At 32.8% G+C, this 12,545-nt stretch overlaps 1 protein-coding gene across 4 annotated transcripts in view; it reads right to left on the minus strand.

The window, feature by feature from the left end:
* The window catches only part of sick (sickie), a 353,303-nt gene that overhangs the window by 338,595 nt on the left and 2,163 nt on the right, over positions 1-12,545 (minus strand). The gene's annotated exons all lie outside the window — the stretch shown is intronic.

The following is a 12,545-nucleotide window of genomic DNA, read 5'->3' on the forward strand; positions in this document are numbered from 1 at the left end:
CGGAATCACAGCGAAAATATAGGCAATTATAGTACTGTTTTTCCTCTACAATTGTATAGTATTCCAGCCTTCTAGTTGTATTTACAGAGGAGATATTAGATGTTAAAGTTTGGTGTCTTTACACTTGCTTCAAATTTCAAATCGCTGTATCTCGTATCTAATTAGCGGAATCACATCGAAAATATAGGCAATTATAGTACTCTTTTACCTCTACGATTCTACAGAATTGCAGCCTTCTAGCTGCATTTACAAACGAGATAATAAATATAGGTGACATTACACTTGCTTCAAATTTCAAATCGCTGTATCTCTTATCCTATTAGCGGAATCCCTGCGAGAATACACGCAATTATAGTACTCTTTAACCTCTACAGTTGTACAGAATTGCAGCCTTCTAGCTGTATTTACAGAAGGGATATTAGATGTTAAAATTTGGTGTCTTTACACTTGCTTCAAATTTCAAATGGCTGTATCTCTTATCCTATTAGCGGAATCCTTGCGAAAATACAACCAATTATAGTACTCCTTTGCCTTTACAATTGTATAGAATTGAGCCTTCTAGCTGTATTTACAGAGGAGATATTAGATGTTAAAGTTTGGTGACTTTACACTTGCTTCAAATTTCAAATGGCTGTATCTCTTATCCAATTAGCGGAATCACAGCGAAAATATAGGCAGTTATAGTACTCTTTTACCTCTACAGTTGTACAGAATTGCAGCCTTCTAGCTGTATTTACAGAGGAGATATTAGATGTTAAAATTTGGTGTCTTTACACTTGCTTCAAATTTCAAATCGCTGTATCTCTTATCTAATTAGCGGAATCATAGCGAAAATATAGGCAATTATAGTACTCTTTTACCTCTTTGATTCTACAGAATTGCAGCCTTTTAGCTGTATTTACAGAGGAGGTATTAGATGTTAAATTTGGTGCCTTTACACTTGCTTCAAATTTCAAATGGGTGTATCTCGTATCCAATTAGCGGAATTACATCGAAAATATAGGCAATTATAGTACTCTTTTACCTCTACAGTTGTACAGAATTGCAGCCTTCTAGCTGTGTTTACAGAGGAGATATTAGATGTTAAAGTTTGGTGACTTTACACTTGCTTAAAATTTCAAATCGCTGTATCTCTTATCCTATTAGCGGAATCCCTGCGAGAATACACGCAATTATAGTACTCATTTACCTCTACAGTTGTACAGAATTGCAGCCTTCTAGCTGTATTTACAGAAGAGATATTAGATGTTAAAATTTGGTGTCTTTACACTTGCTTCAAATTTCAAATAGCTGTATCTCTTATCCTATTAGCGGAATCCCTGCGAAAATACAACCAATTATAGTACTCTTTTGCCTTTACAATTGTATAGAATTGAGCCTTCTAGCTGTATTTACAGAGGAGATATTAGATGTTAAAGTTTGGTGACTTTACACTTGCTTCAAATTTCAAATGGCTGTATCTCTTATCCAATTAGCGGAATCACAGCGAAAATATAGGCAGTTATAGTACTCTTTTACCTCTACAGTTGTACAGAATTGCAGCCTTCTAGCTGTATTTACAGAGGAGATATTAGATGTTAAAATTTGGTGTCTTTACACTTGCTTCAAATTTCAAATCGCTGTATCTCTTATCTAATTAGCGGAATCATAGCGAAAATATAGGCAATTATAGTACTCTTTTGCCTTTACAATTGTATAGAATTGAGCCTTCTAGCTGTATTTACAGAGGAGGTATTAGATGTTAAATTTGGTGTCTTTACACTTGCTTCAAATTTCAAATGGCTGTATCTCGTATCCAATTAGCGGAATTACATCGAAAATATAGGCAATTATAGTACTCTTTTGCCTTTACAATTGTATAGAATTGAGCGTTCTAGCTGTATTTACAGAGGAGATATTAGATGTTAAAGTTTGGTGACTTTACACTTGCTTCAAATTTCAAATGGCTGTATCTCTTATCCAATTAGCGGAATCACATCGAAAATATAGGCAGTCATAGTACTCTTTTACGTCTACAGTTGTACAGAAATGCAGCCATCTAGCTGTATTTTCAGAAGAAATATTAGAGGTTAAAATTTGGTGTCTTTACACTTGCTTCCAACTTCAAATGGCTGTATCTCTTATCTAATTAGCGGAATCACAGCGAAAATATAGGCAATTATAGTACTGTTTTTCCTCTACAATTGTATAGTATTCCAGCCTTCTAGTTGTAATTACAGAGGAGATATTAGATGTTAAAGTTTGGTGACTTTACACTTGCTTCAAATTTCAAATCGCTGTATCTCGTATCTAATTAGCGGAATCACATCGAAAATATAGGCAATTATAGTACTCTTTTACCTCTACGATTCTACAGAATTGCAGCCTTCTAGCTGCATTTACAAACGAGATATTAGATGTTAAATATAGGTGACATTACACTTGCTTCAAATTTCAAATCGCTGTATCTCTTATCCTATTAGCGGAATCCCTGCGAGAATACACGCAATTATAGTACTCTTTTACCTCTACAGTTGTACAGAATTGCAGCCTTCTAGCTGTATTTACAGAAGAGATATTAGATGTTAAAATTTGGTGTCTTTACACTTGCTTCAAATTTCAAATGGCTGTATCTCTTATCCTATTAGCGGAATCCCTGCGAAAATACAACCAATTATAGTACTCTTTTGCCTTTACAATTGTATAGAATTGAGCCTTCTAGCTGTATTTACAGAGGAGATATTAGATGTTAAAGTTTGGTGACTTTACACTTGCTTCAAATTTCAAATGGCTGTATCTCTTATCCAATTAGCGGAATCACAGCGAAAATATAGGCAGTTATAGTACTCTTTTACCTCTACAGTTGTACAGAATTGCAGCCTTCTAGCTGTATTTACAGAGGAGATATTAGATGTTAAAATTTGGTGTCTTTACACTTGCTTCAAATTTCAAATCGCTGTATCTCTTATCTAATTAGCGGAATCATAGCGAAAATAGAGGCAATTATAGTACTCTTTTACCTCTTTGATTCTACAGAATTGCAGCCTTTTAGCTGTATTTACAGAGGAGGTATTAGATGTTAAATTTGGTGTCTTTACACTTGCTTCAAATTTCAAATGGCTGTATCTCGTATCCAATTAGCGGAATTACATCGAAAATATAGGCAATTATAGTACTCTTTTGCCTTTACAATTGTATAGAATTGAGCCTTCTAGCTGTATTTACAGAGGAGATATTAGATGTTAAAGTTTGGTGACTTTACACTTGCTTCAAATTTCAAATGGCTGTATCTCTTATCTAATTAGCGGAATCACTGCGAAAATATAGGCAATTATAGTACTGTTTTTCCTCTACAATTGTATAGTATTCCAGCCTTCTAGTTGTAATTACAGAGGAGATATTAGATGTTAAAGTTTGGTGTCTTTACACTTGCTTCAAATTTCAAATCGCTGTATCTCGTATCTAATTAGCGGAATCACATCGAAAATATAGGCAATTATAGTACTCTTTTACCTCTACGATTCTACAGAATTGCAGCCTTCTAGCTGCATTTACAAACGAGATATTAGATGTTAAATATAGGTGACATTACACTTGCTTCAAATTTCAAATCGCTGTATCTCTTATCCTATTAGCGGAATCCCTGCGAGAATACACGCAATTATAGTACTCTTTTACCTCTACAGTTGTACAGAATTGCAGCCTTCTAGCTGTATTTACAGAAGAGATATTAGATGTTAAAATTTTGTGTCTTTACACTTGCTTCAAATTTCAAATGGCTGTATCTCTTATCCTATTAGCGGAATCCCTGCGAAAATACAACCAATTATAGTACTCTTTTGCCTTTACAATTGTATAGAATTGAGCCTTCTAGCTGTATTTACAGAGGAGATATTAGATGTTAAAGTTTGGTGACTTTACACTTGCTTCAAATTTCAAATGGCTGTATCTCTTATCCAATTAGCGGAATCACAGCGAAAATATAGGCAGTTATAGTACTCTTTTACCTCTACAGTTGTACAGAATTGCAGCCTTCTAGCTGTATTTACAGAGGAGATATTAGATGTTAAAATTTGGTGTCTTTACACTTGCTTCAAATTTCAAATCGCTGTATCTCTTATCTAATTAGCGGAATCATAGCGAAAATATAGGCAATTATAGTACTCTTTTACCTCTTTGATTCTACAGAATTGCAGCCTTTTAGCTGTATTTACAGAGGAGGTATTAGATGTTAAATTTGGTGTCTTTACACTTGCTTCAAATTTCAAATGGCTGTATCTCGTATCCAATTAGCGGAATTACATCGAAAATATAGGCAATTATAGTACTCTTTTACCTCTACAGTTGTACATAATTGCAGCCTTCTAGCTGTATTTACAGAGGAGATATTAGATGTTAAAATTTGGTGTCTTTACACTTGCTTCAAATTTCAAATCTCTGTATCTCTTATCTAATTAGCGGAATCATAGCGAAAATATAGGCAGTTATAGTACTCTTTTACTTCTTTGATTCTACAGAATTGCAGCCTTTTAGCTGTATTTACAGAGGAGGTATTAGATGTTAAATTTGGTGTCTTTACACTTGCTTCAAATTTCAAATGGCTGTATCTCGTATCCAATTAGCGGAATTACATCGAAAATATAGGCAATTATAGTACTCTTTTGCCTTTACAATTGTATAGAATTGAGCCTTCTAGCTGTATTTACAGAGGAGATATTAGATGTTAAAGTTTGGTGACTTTACATTTCCTTCAAATTTCAAATGGCTGTATCTCTTATCCAATTAGCGGAATCACAGCGAAAATATAGGCAGTTATAGTACTCTTTTACCTCTACAGTTGTACAGAATTGCAGCCTTCTAGCTGTATTTACAGAGGAGATATTAGATGTTTAAGGTTGGTGACTTTACACTTGCTTCAAATTTCAAATTGCTGTATCTCTTATCTAATTAGCGGAATCACAGCGAAAATATAGGCAATTATAGTACTCTTTTACCTCTTTCATTCTACAGAATTGCAGCCTTTTAGCTGTATTTACAGAGGAGGTATTAGATGTTAAATTTGTTGTCTTTACACTTGCTTCAAATTTCAAATGGCTGTATCTCGTATCCAATTAGCGGAATTACATCGAAAATATAGGCAATTATAGTACTCTTTTACCTCTACAATTGTATAGTATTACAGCCTTCTAGCTGTATTTACAGAGGAGATATTAGATGTTAAATTATGGTGTCTTTACACTTGCTTCAAATTTCAAATGGCTGTATCTCTTATCTTATTAGTGTAATCACTGCGAGAATATAGGCAATTATGGCACTCGTTTACCACTACAATTGTGTAGAATTGCAGCTTTTTTATCAGTATTTTTGAATAAGACATACGGTGATAACTTTTGAGTATTTTACATTTCCTTCATTTTTCGAATTGCTGTATCTGCAGACAAATTGAATGAGCTATTTTTTCATAAAGTGGAGATTTCTAAAGGTTAGTGGTCTCCTAATTTGAAATGTCTCCTAATTTAAGAAAAAAAAATTGTTCGCTGGATTCTGTTCAGCTGTAAAATTAAAAAGATTCTACAGCATTTAATTACAGCGGTTTTATGAAGCATGTGATGCTTTCATATCACAGCAGTGTACATTAGTGTGATGGGTTTGGTGAAATACTCTTAACAAAAACTATTACAAAGGGTGACTTTTATAGTCTGAACAGTGTGGTACAATAACACAGGATTGGGATTGGTGGGTGATACTGTTAGAGGCTTTGATAAAAATCCAGTGTTGCTGCTAAATGAGTGAAGTGTGCCGGCATTCCGACATTACGCTGCAAGGATTATACTGTCTGGTTGGGAGGGGAGTTCAGCAGTTTACTAGTTATTATTGGAATACATTAATGTGTTGAAGATACATGCCGATAGGGACAGCAGCTCTAACCTCCTGTTGCCAATGTTACAGCGCAGCCAACTGAGTTTAATTAAACATTGTGTTCGGATCAGAAGGGAAAAATAATCATATCGCTCGCTCTCAAAATGGTTCTTTTCATTCCCTTGATTTTGTATGTATTCTACATAGAGGGGGTAACATGTTAGCACCTCAATGTAAACATCATTTTCCTTTATTAACTTCTTCTATGCATTTGAACACATGTCAAGTTCGTAGAAAATCATGTTCTAAATTTTTATTTAGTTTTTCGGAAGTGGCTGAAAAAGAGACAAAAGAACTCTTTCTTCTTCATTTTATTACGATCTTTTCTGACTTAATACTTTTCAAACATTTCTCTGAAAAATTGTTTGAAAGTATGGAGATTTAAGTGTCGGGTTTGGTAATGGAGCAAACTACGAAAAGGGAAGATGACCAAAGAACCAGCTCCTTACAGATAGATCCATTCATAAATCTTAATCAGAAACTTCTAAGTGCAACTTAATTTAGGTGATAAACACTTTTAGTTAGAGAAAGTTTTAATTAGGTTCGATGAACGAGGGCAAAGCTCATAATTTATTGTTAACCTTTTTTCTCACAAATAAAAAAGTATTGTAAATATATGCGGGATTCGAATTGGGGATCTTTCACTTCCAAATCCACGCTTTCTAACCATTAAGCCAACACCCGAATGTAGGCAATTGGGAAGATATGGGAAGTCATTTTTTGTAAAAGGAATGAGTGATTCGATAGGCTTATCCATATGGTTAATTTCAGCTATCGCTCAGTAATTATAATGAGTCAACTCAAGGCACTAGAGGTCTGTGCTTACTCCCTTTCTGAAGCCTAGTAATTCTACAATCATCAGTGAGGCCAACTGAAACAGGGGAGCCGAACAGATAGAAAGACGCCAGAGACTCACTATTTATAGTTATAAGATAATATTAGCCCTAAACACCAACTGTCCCAACTTCTCCACTCTACCCGGACTATGTATATAAACCACCCAGGTAATCCAGTAATATTTCCTCCTAATAGAAGTGTACGGAGGTGGAAGTACTTAAAAACTTAAAAGAGCAAAATGAACATTTCTTCTCAAGTAAAACGTCTTGTTTAACAAATGTACGTATGTATATGTTATTTGTATTGTCTAACCTTTGTCGGGAATAAGACCCCACTGTAAGTATTAACATTTATAGCTTTCTGTGAGAGCACGCCTTATTTATTAGTTGATTCTTTTTAGTTTTACGATCGTTTATTGCAACTATTTCTAGAAGAAATACAATTTAAACATAAAAAAACAAAAACAATAGTTTTCATTCTTAGAACTTTGAGTTTATGAATAATATGACATTATAAGAATTACAAGGGTACTAAATATTTCTTAAAGAACTTTTCTTTGGACCAGGTTCAAAAATATAGAAATAAAACCAAAGGTATATGAACTCGAGTAACCTTGAAATCAGCATAGTTAGTTTTGTGTAAGCAGAATATTTAAACATTAGAAATTCCTAAGTAATCGTTAAATCTGTTGTAGAAGTCAATTTGATTTTCTCTAATTTAAATATTGGATTTTTGTGAATTATTTAAAAAAGACGCCATATAAGGACAGAAAATTGTACGTGAGATCGCATTATTTATATTGTAGCATTATATACATGGACAGGTATTTATCTGATGCTACTGAGTCTCTTAAAAATGTTTGGGAAATAAATAAAAAATATCCTCCTTCGCTGATACTACTGCGATCCTGTCCCTAGATTTGGCTAGAAGGGTTCTACAGGATCATAAGACGGCTCTTGAAGCATGATGTCACAAATTAAAGTAAATAAAACCAAAAGCAACTTTGCATCCTTTACGTTAAAAAGAAATATAGTTGCCTCCATCTAATTCCACAAGCGGACAAAGTACTAGGGATATTTAGACCATTGATTCACCTAGAATCCCCACATCAGATTCCCCTAAATTAAGTGATAAGACATGACAAGATGCTAAAAACATTTACAAAGATATGACACTACAAAACAAAAGAGTGATTTAATTGACAATAACTCGACCTAACTGGGCCTAAGGAGCTAAACCTTGTGGGGTCCAACCAAGCATTCCTATTCCTGCCGTCCATTCAGCCAGCCTAATCCTCCGCCGAAATAGAAAAATAGGAAATTAGACTTCTTTACAACATTTTATGCCTCCAAACCTTACCATCACGACCATCCATAACGACTTTGCATTATTACAATACCTCCTTTTAATAGAGAGCAAGAGAATCAATTCTTGGGCACTTGTTTATTAATTTAGAGCATTAGATTTTGATTTTAATTCAGATTTGTTTTAGGAAGACTGTTACAATTATTAAATAATTGTTTTTATTAAACAAATTTGTATTTTTCATAGCACAAGTTCTACTTTTCAATATACAAAGGAAATATTACAATTTGTGTTGAATTTAGCATTTTATTATTTTAAATAATGGTTTTGTTTTGTTGTTGCAATTCCCTCAAGTGGATTATCCTTGCAATTAATGGTTTCTAGTTTCCAACTTTGTTTTTGCCATTAAAAATAATTATTCAAATAAACCCTTTAAAAAAAATTGAGTATTCTTGTCTGAATAAATCATAATTTACAAAAATAAAGTAAAGAAATCTCACCAGCATTTTGCAAAGAAAGCTTACAAAATAACTCCCTAGATGGCTCACTAAGTAGAGATTTTAGTTACAGCTATTCCACGTAGTTTATGGAATAAATAATTCTTGCTTTGGTCATCGTAAGTATTCAAAGGCCATCTTTATTTGAAGTCTCTTTTGGGCGTTTTATTTAAAGCGTTTACTAACGGATAAGAAAGGAATTTCAAGCTTTTATACAACATTGAAATACTGAGTTTCAAAAAATAAATCAATAAAAGTTAAACTTATATAAAACTTTGGAGGTTATCAATCAAACTAGAAAAATCTTTAGGGTAAACTTATTTTGTCAAAGTGATTTCGTTGAAACTTTTTATCAGATAGACTTTTGTCAATTGAAATTTAATGGAGTCCCAGTTCGCACAAGATTGGAGTTTGGTGCTAACTCTCATTCATCACCTTTATCCACCTGTAATTCACAGTTTTCTTTTCTTTTACTTTTCAGGAGTCTTAACAGGAGTATCTTCGGAGAAAACTATTTTTTTTTTTAAATCTTGAAACCAATTTAAAATAAAAGTCGTTTGTAAATATTTAACAATGATACTCTGCCAAATATCTGCTTCAGATATTTAGGATTATTTTTGTCACAAATGTAAAATATTTTCTGCAAATTATTATAATCTTTCAGGAATTTTCCTGCCTCTCTGGCGATCTACTAATTTCTTCTAATTGGTCTTTATGATCTTTATCTAGATGCTAATTATGTTTTGCTAGCTCAAAACTTGGTATTATTGGGAATGCTAAGAAATAGTTCTTTGATAGAAAGATTTTACTACACAGATATAAATGCATTTCCTACTTTATTAGTATTTATTTTTGCATCATTTCCGCTTATCTCTATTATAAACCAGGTAGAAGAACCAAATTTATTTATTTATTTCAGAGCTATGCATTTTATAAGCATTAAATAAATAATAATTATTATGAAGGGTCTAATGAGGTTTAATACACATTAATTGTAAAGAATAAACGAGTAAAACTACCTCCTTTCCTCCGTCTAATGTACTAATTGTTGAGGCGCCTTGAAGTCGACAGGCCTAATGGTTTTAGTAATTGCATAGCTCAATCAGTAAAGTTAATTTGATTTTTATATTTTAATCCAGAATAATTGTTGTAACAAACTGTTGGAAATATGATTAGGTCCGCAGTAATGTATAAAATCTTTGATTCATGAATAAACGGAAACATAAATAAAGCTGAAATCTCAACTCCAAACTGTTTAATGTACCTATGACGATGGAAGAAATTCCAAAGCCATTCAGGGTTACCAATAAACATGCGTGCAACGACAGACAAAGTCAAAGATAATCTGAGCTACATTTGAAAGTATTACCAAGTTTTACAATAAGTTCTAAAATTATTTATTATAATTGCACAGAGCTGCCGATGAGTACTTAAATGAAATTGAAATAAATACATCGCTATCGGATGATTAGAGGAAGGTTTATTTATTTACGGAAGATGATATCGTGTGTAATCAACATTTTATCCAATTAAATGAAAGGAAGAGCCCGTATAGATGTTAGCTAGCTGTCATGTGCTAAAGGTAAGTGCGATACTATTGGACAGAATTGTAACTATTGTTAATGTTAAAACGGAATTAATTGAAGAGTCATATTTCACATTGGCAACGTCATATCATTTCTATTTGTTGTTTTTTTTCAGATAGAAATATGTATAATTATATTGCCAACAAATATGCATGTGCACATTAATCAATATCATTTGACACTTGCATGTTAAGGGTCACACGAATCACCTGTACTTATTTTCATTTTGTTACTAGGGTAATAATCATTTCGAACAAACAATGATTGATAAAAGTAAAAAAATACGTAAAACCTTTTTTATTATTATTAACTTCCTTTTTCTTCCACCTCGAAGAAGGGTTGCAATCGTGCCGAATTTTTTTTCATTTAGTTTTCAATGAAAAGATGGATTTTAGAAAATTGCCAGGGTCTTTGTGTGGAGAGCATTTATGTTTTGTGCGAAGGAAATTTATGTTCTGTTTCCTTGGAACCTGAAGGAATTCAGAGAGCAAAATTTCTGTAACCGAGGAACCATTCTGAAAGAAAATTTGGCAAATTTTTGCGATTTTTTTTCGATAAGGTCTTCTTAAATTTTGGTATTACATTAAAATCAATAACAATTCGAGAGCCAAGGACACCAAAGACTGGAGGTAAACAGGAACAGACTTTTCAGTTAGTTACGGAGCTATCACAAACAAAATCAGCAACCACACATAACAAGACCATCATCGGACATTCCAGAACATCCGAATCCCAGAACTACCTTATATTCGGCGTTCACAGCTTAAAAAGGAGCCTGTCATTCGCCTAACCCAGGGGTCGGCAACCTATTTTAAGTAGAGAGCCATTTCTCCTTAAATAATTTTAATAAATCTTACCAAGAGCTGCAAGGATGATAGTGTAAAAAACTCTGTAGATCATTTGTATTCACAAATTATTATTTTATGATATTCAATAACATCTAAATGTTTTATATATTTATTTTCACATATTGCAAAGTAAATAAACAAATAAATAATAACTAAACCTGTGTTTGAATGAAAATGACGGCAGTCCTATATATTACGTACTTTATTTTAATATAATTCTATTCAATTTCAAACCTAACACATTTAAAATTCTTTTTGAAAAAATATCTTTACTTTAATAAATGAAATTTTCACTTGTTTCAATAAAATTGAAATATACAATTTACTTTGGACAGGCTGAAGAGCCACAAAATTTGGATAAAAGAGCCGCATACGGCTCGCGAGCCGCGGGTTGCCGACCCCTGGCCTAACCTATAGTAAGTTTGTAAAAGAGAAAATTTACGCAACCACGGAAGCCGAGCGGTTAGAGGCGAGGCTGCGAATCTAAGGCAGTGAAGTACTGTTCGATTTCTGGTCAAGACCATCGGATATTATTTAATGGTTAATATGAGTAAATTATGTTTACTATTCTCCTTTGTCCACGATAGCTAAAGATGGATGGTAGATGGACGTAAAGCCCACCTGAAATACTTCTTTTTTACATTATTAGTTGCACATTTTCAATCCTAGAGACTGTTGTAATGGCAGCATAAATTATCATAACAGAATTTGGCTTATTAACAAAATTAGGATAGTTGAGAGCTTTTAAACTGTTAATTTCTGGAATGAAAATGCTTAGTTAAACTCTATAAATCTTATATTAGACTCACATTGATTTCGACTTGAGTTTTGTTTTTTTTTGTGGAATTATTAAAATAATGATAATAGAAATAATGGAATGTGTAAACGGTAAATGAAAGGTTTACCATCAATCTGCAGAATCTTTTCTAACCAATGAAATTCTAGAATGAACAAGACGGCTAAGGTGATGTTGTAGACACTTACTTTTGAAAAAAAGTCTAAATTTATAGAAAAGAAAATATTTTGGATCTGTCCGCGGAAATGTGCACTGGGGAATTGGAATGAATAAAAAAAAAGAAGCTGAAGAAGGCTGGCTTCATAACACGAAATCAGTTAAGATTGATTGGACACTTCAAAAGAATGTCTGAAAGTAGAATTCCAAATTTATGTCAAGCAATAAAAACATCAAAGTTAACATAATTAACAAACTAAATTTGAATAAAAAAAGATATAATAAAATGAAAAGATTTAATCAGAGATAAGAAGTACTCAAATAGAGCTTCTGTTACAAATAAAGCCACTGTCCGCGCTCTATTGGCTCGTTTGAGGAATATAGAGATAAAAATAATATACTGTCTCATCATTAAATAAAGTTATTAAAAGTAATATTTCCATTTAAAGTTTTTATTTATTTATTATAAACATATAAATGTAAAGTACTTTATGAGACTCAGGCAGAAAGGGTCGTTATGTATCGGAAATCTGGTTCCTCAAAATTCTGGTAACATTGAATGAGGCCAATTGTCTTTTCTTTTAAGAGTACTGAGGTTGCCAATCAGACTACACTAATGGGA

Source organism: Rhodnius prolixus, unplaced genomic scaffold (assembly GCF_049639745.1).
Source record: "Rhodnius prolixus isolate KJV_2025 unplaced genomic scaffold, Rpr scaffold_1, whole genome shotgun sequence".
Classification (NCBI taxonomy): domain Eukaryota; kingdom Metazoa; phylum Arthropoda; class Insecta; order Hemiptera; family Reduviidae; genus Rhodnius; species Rhodnius prolixus.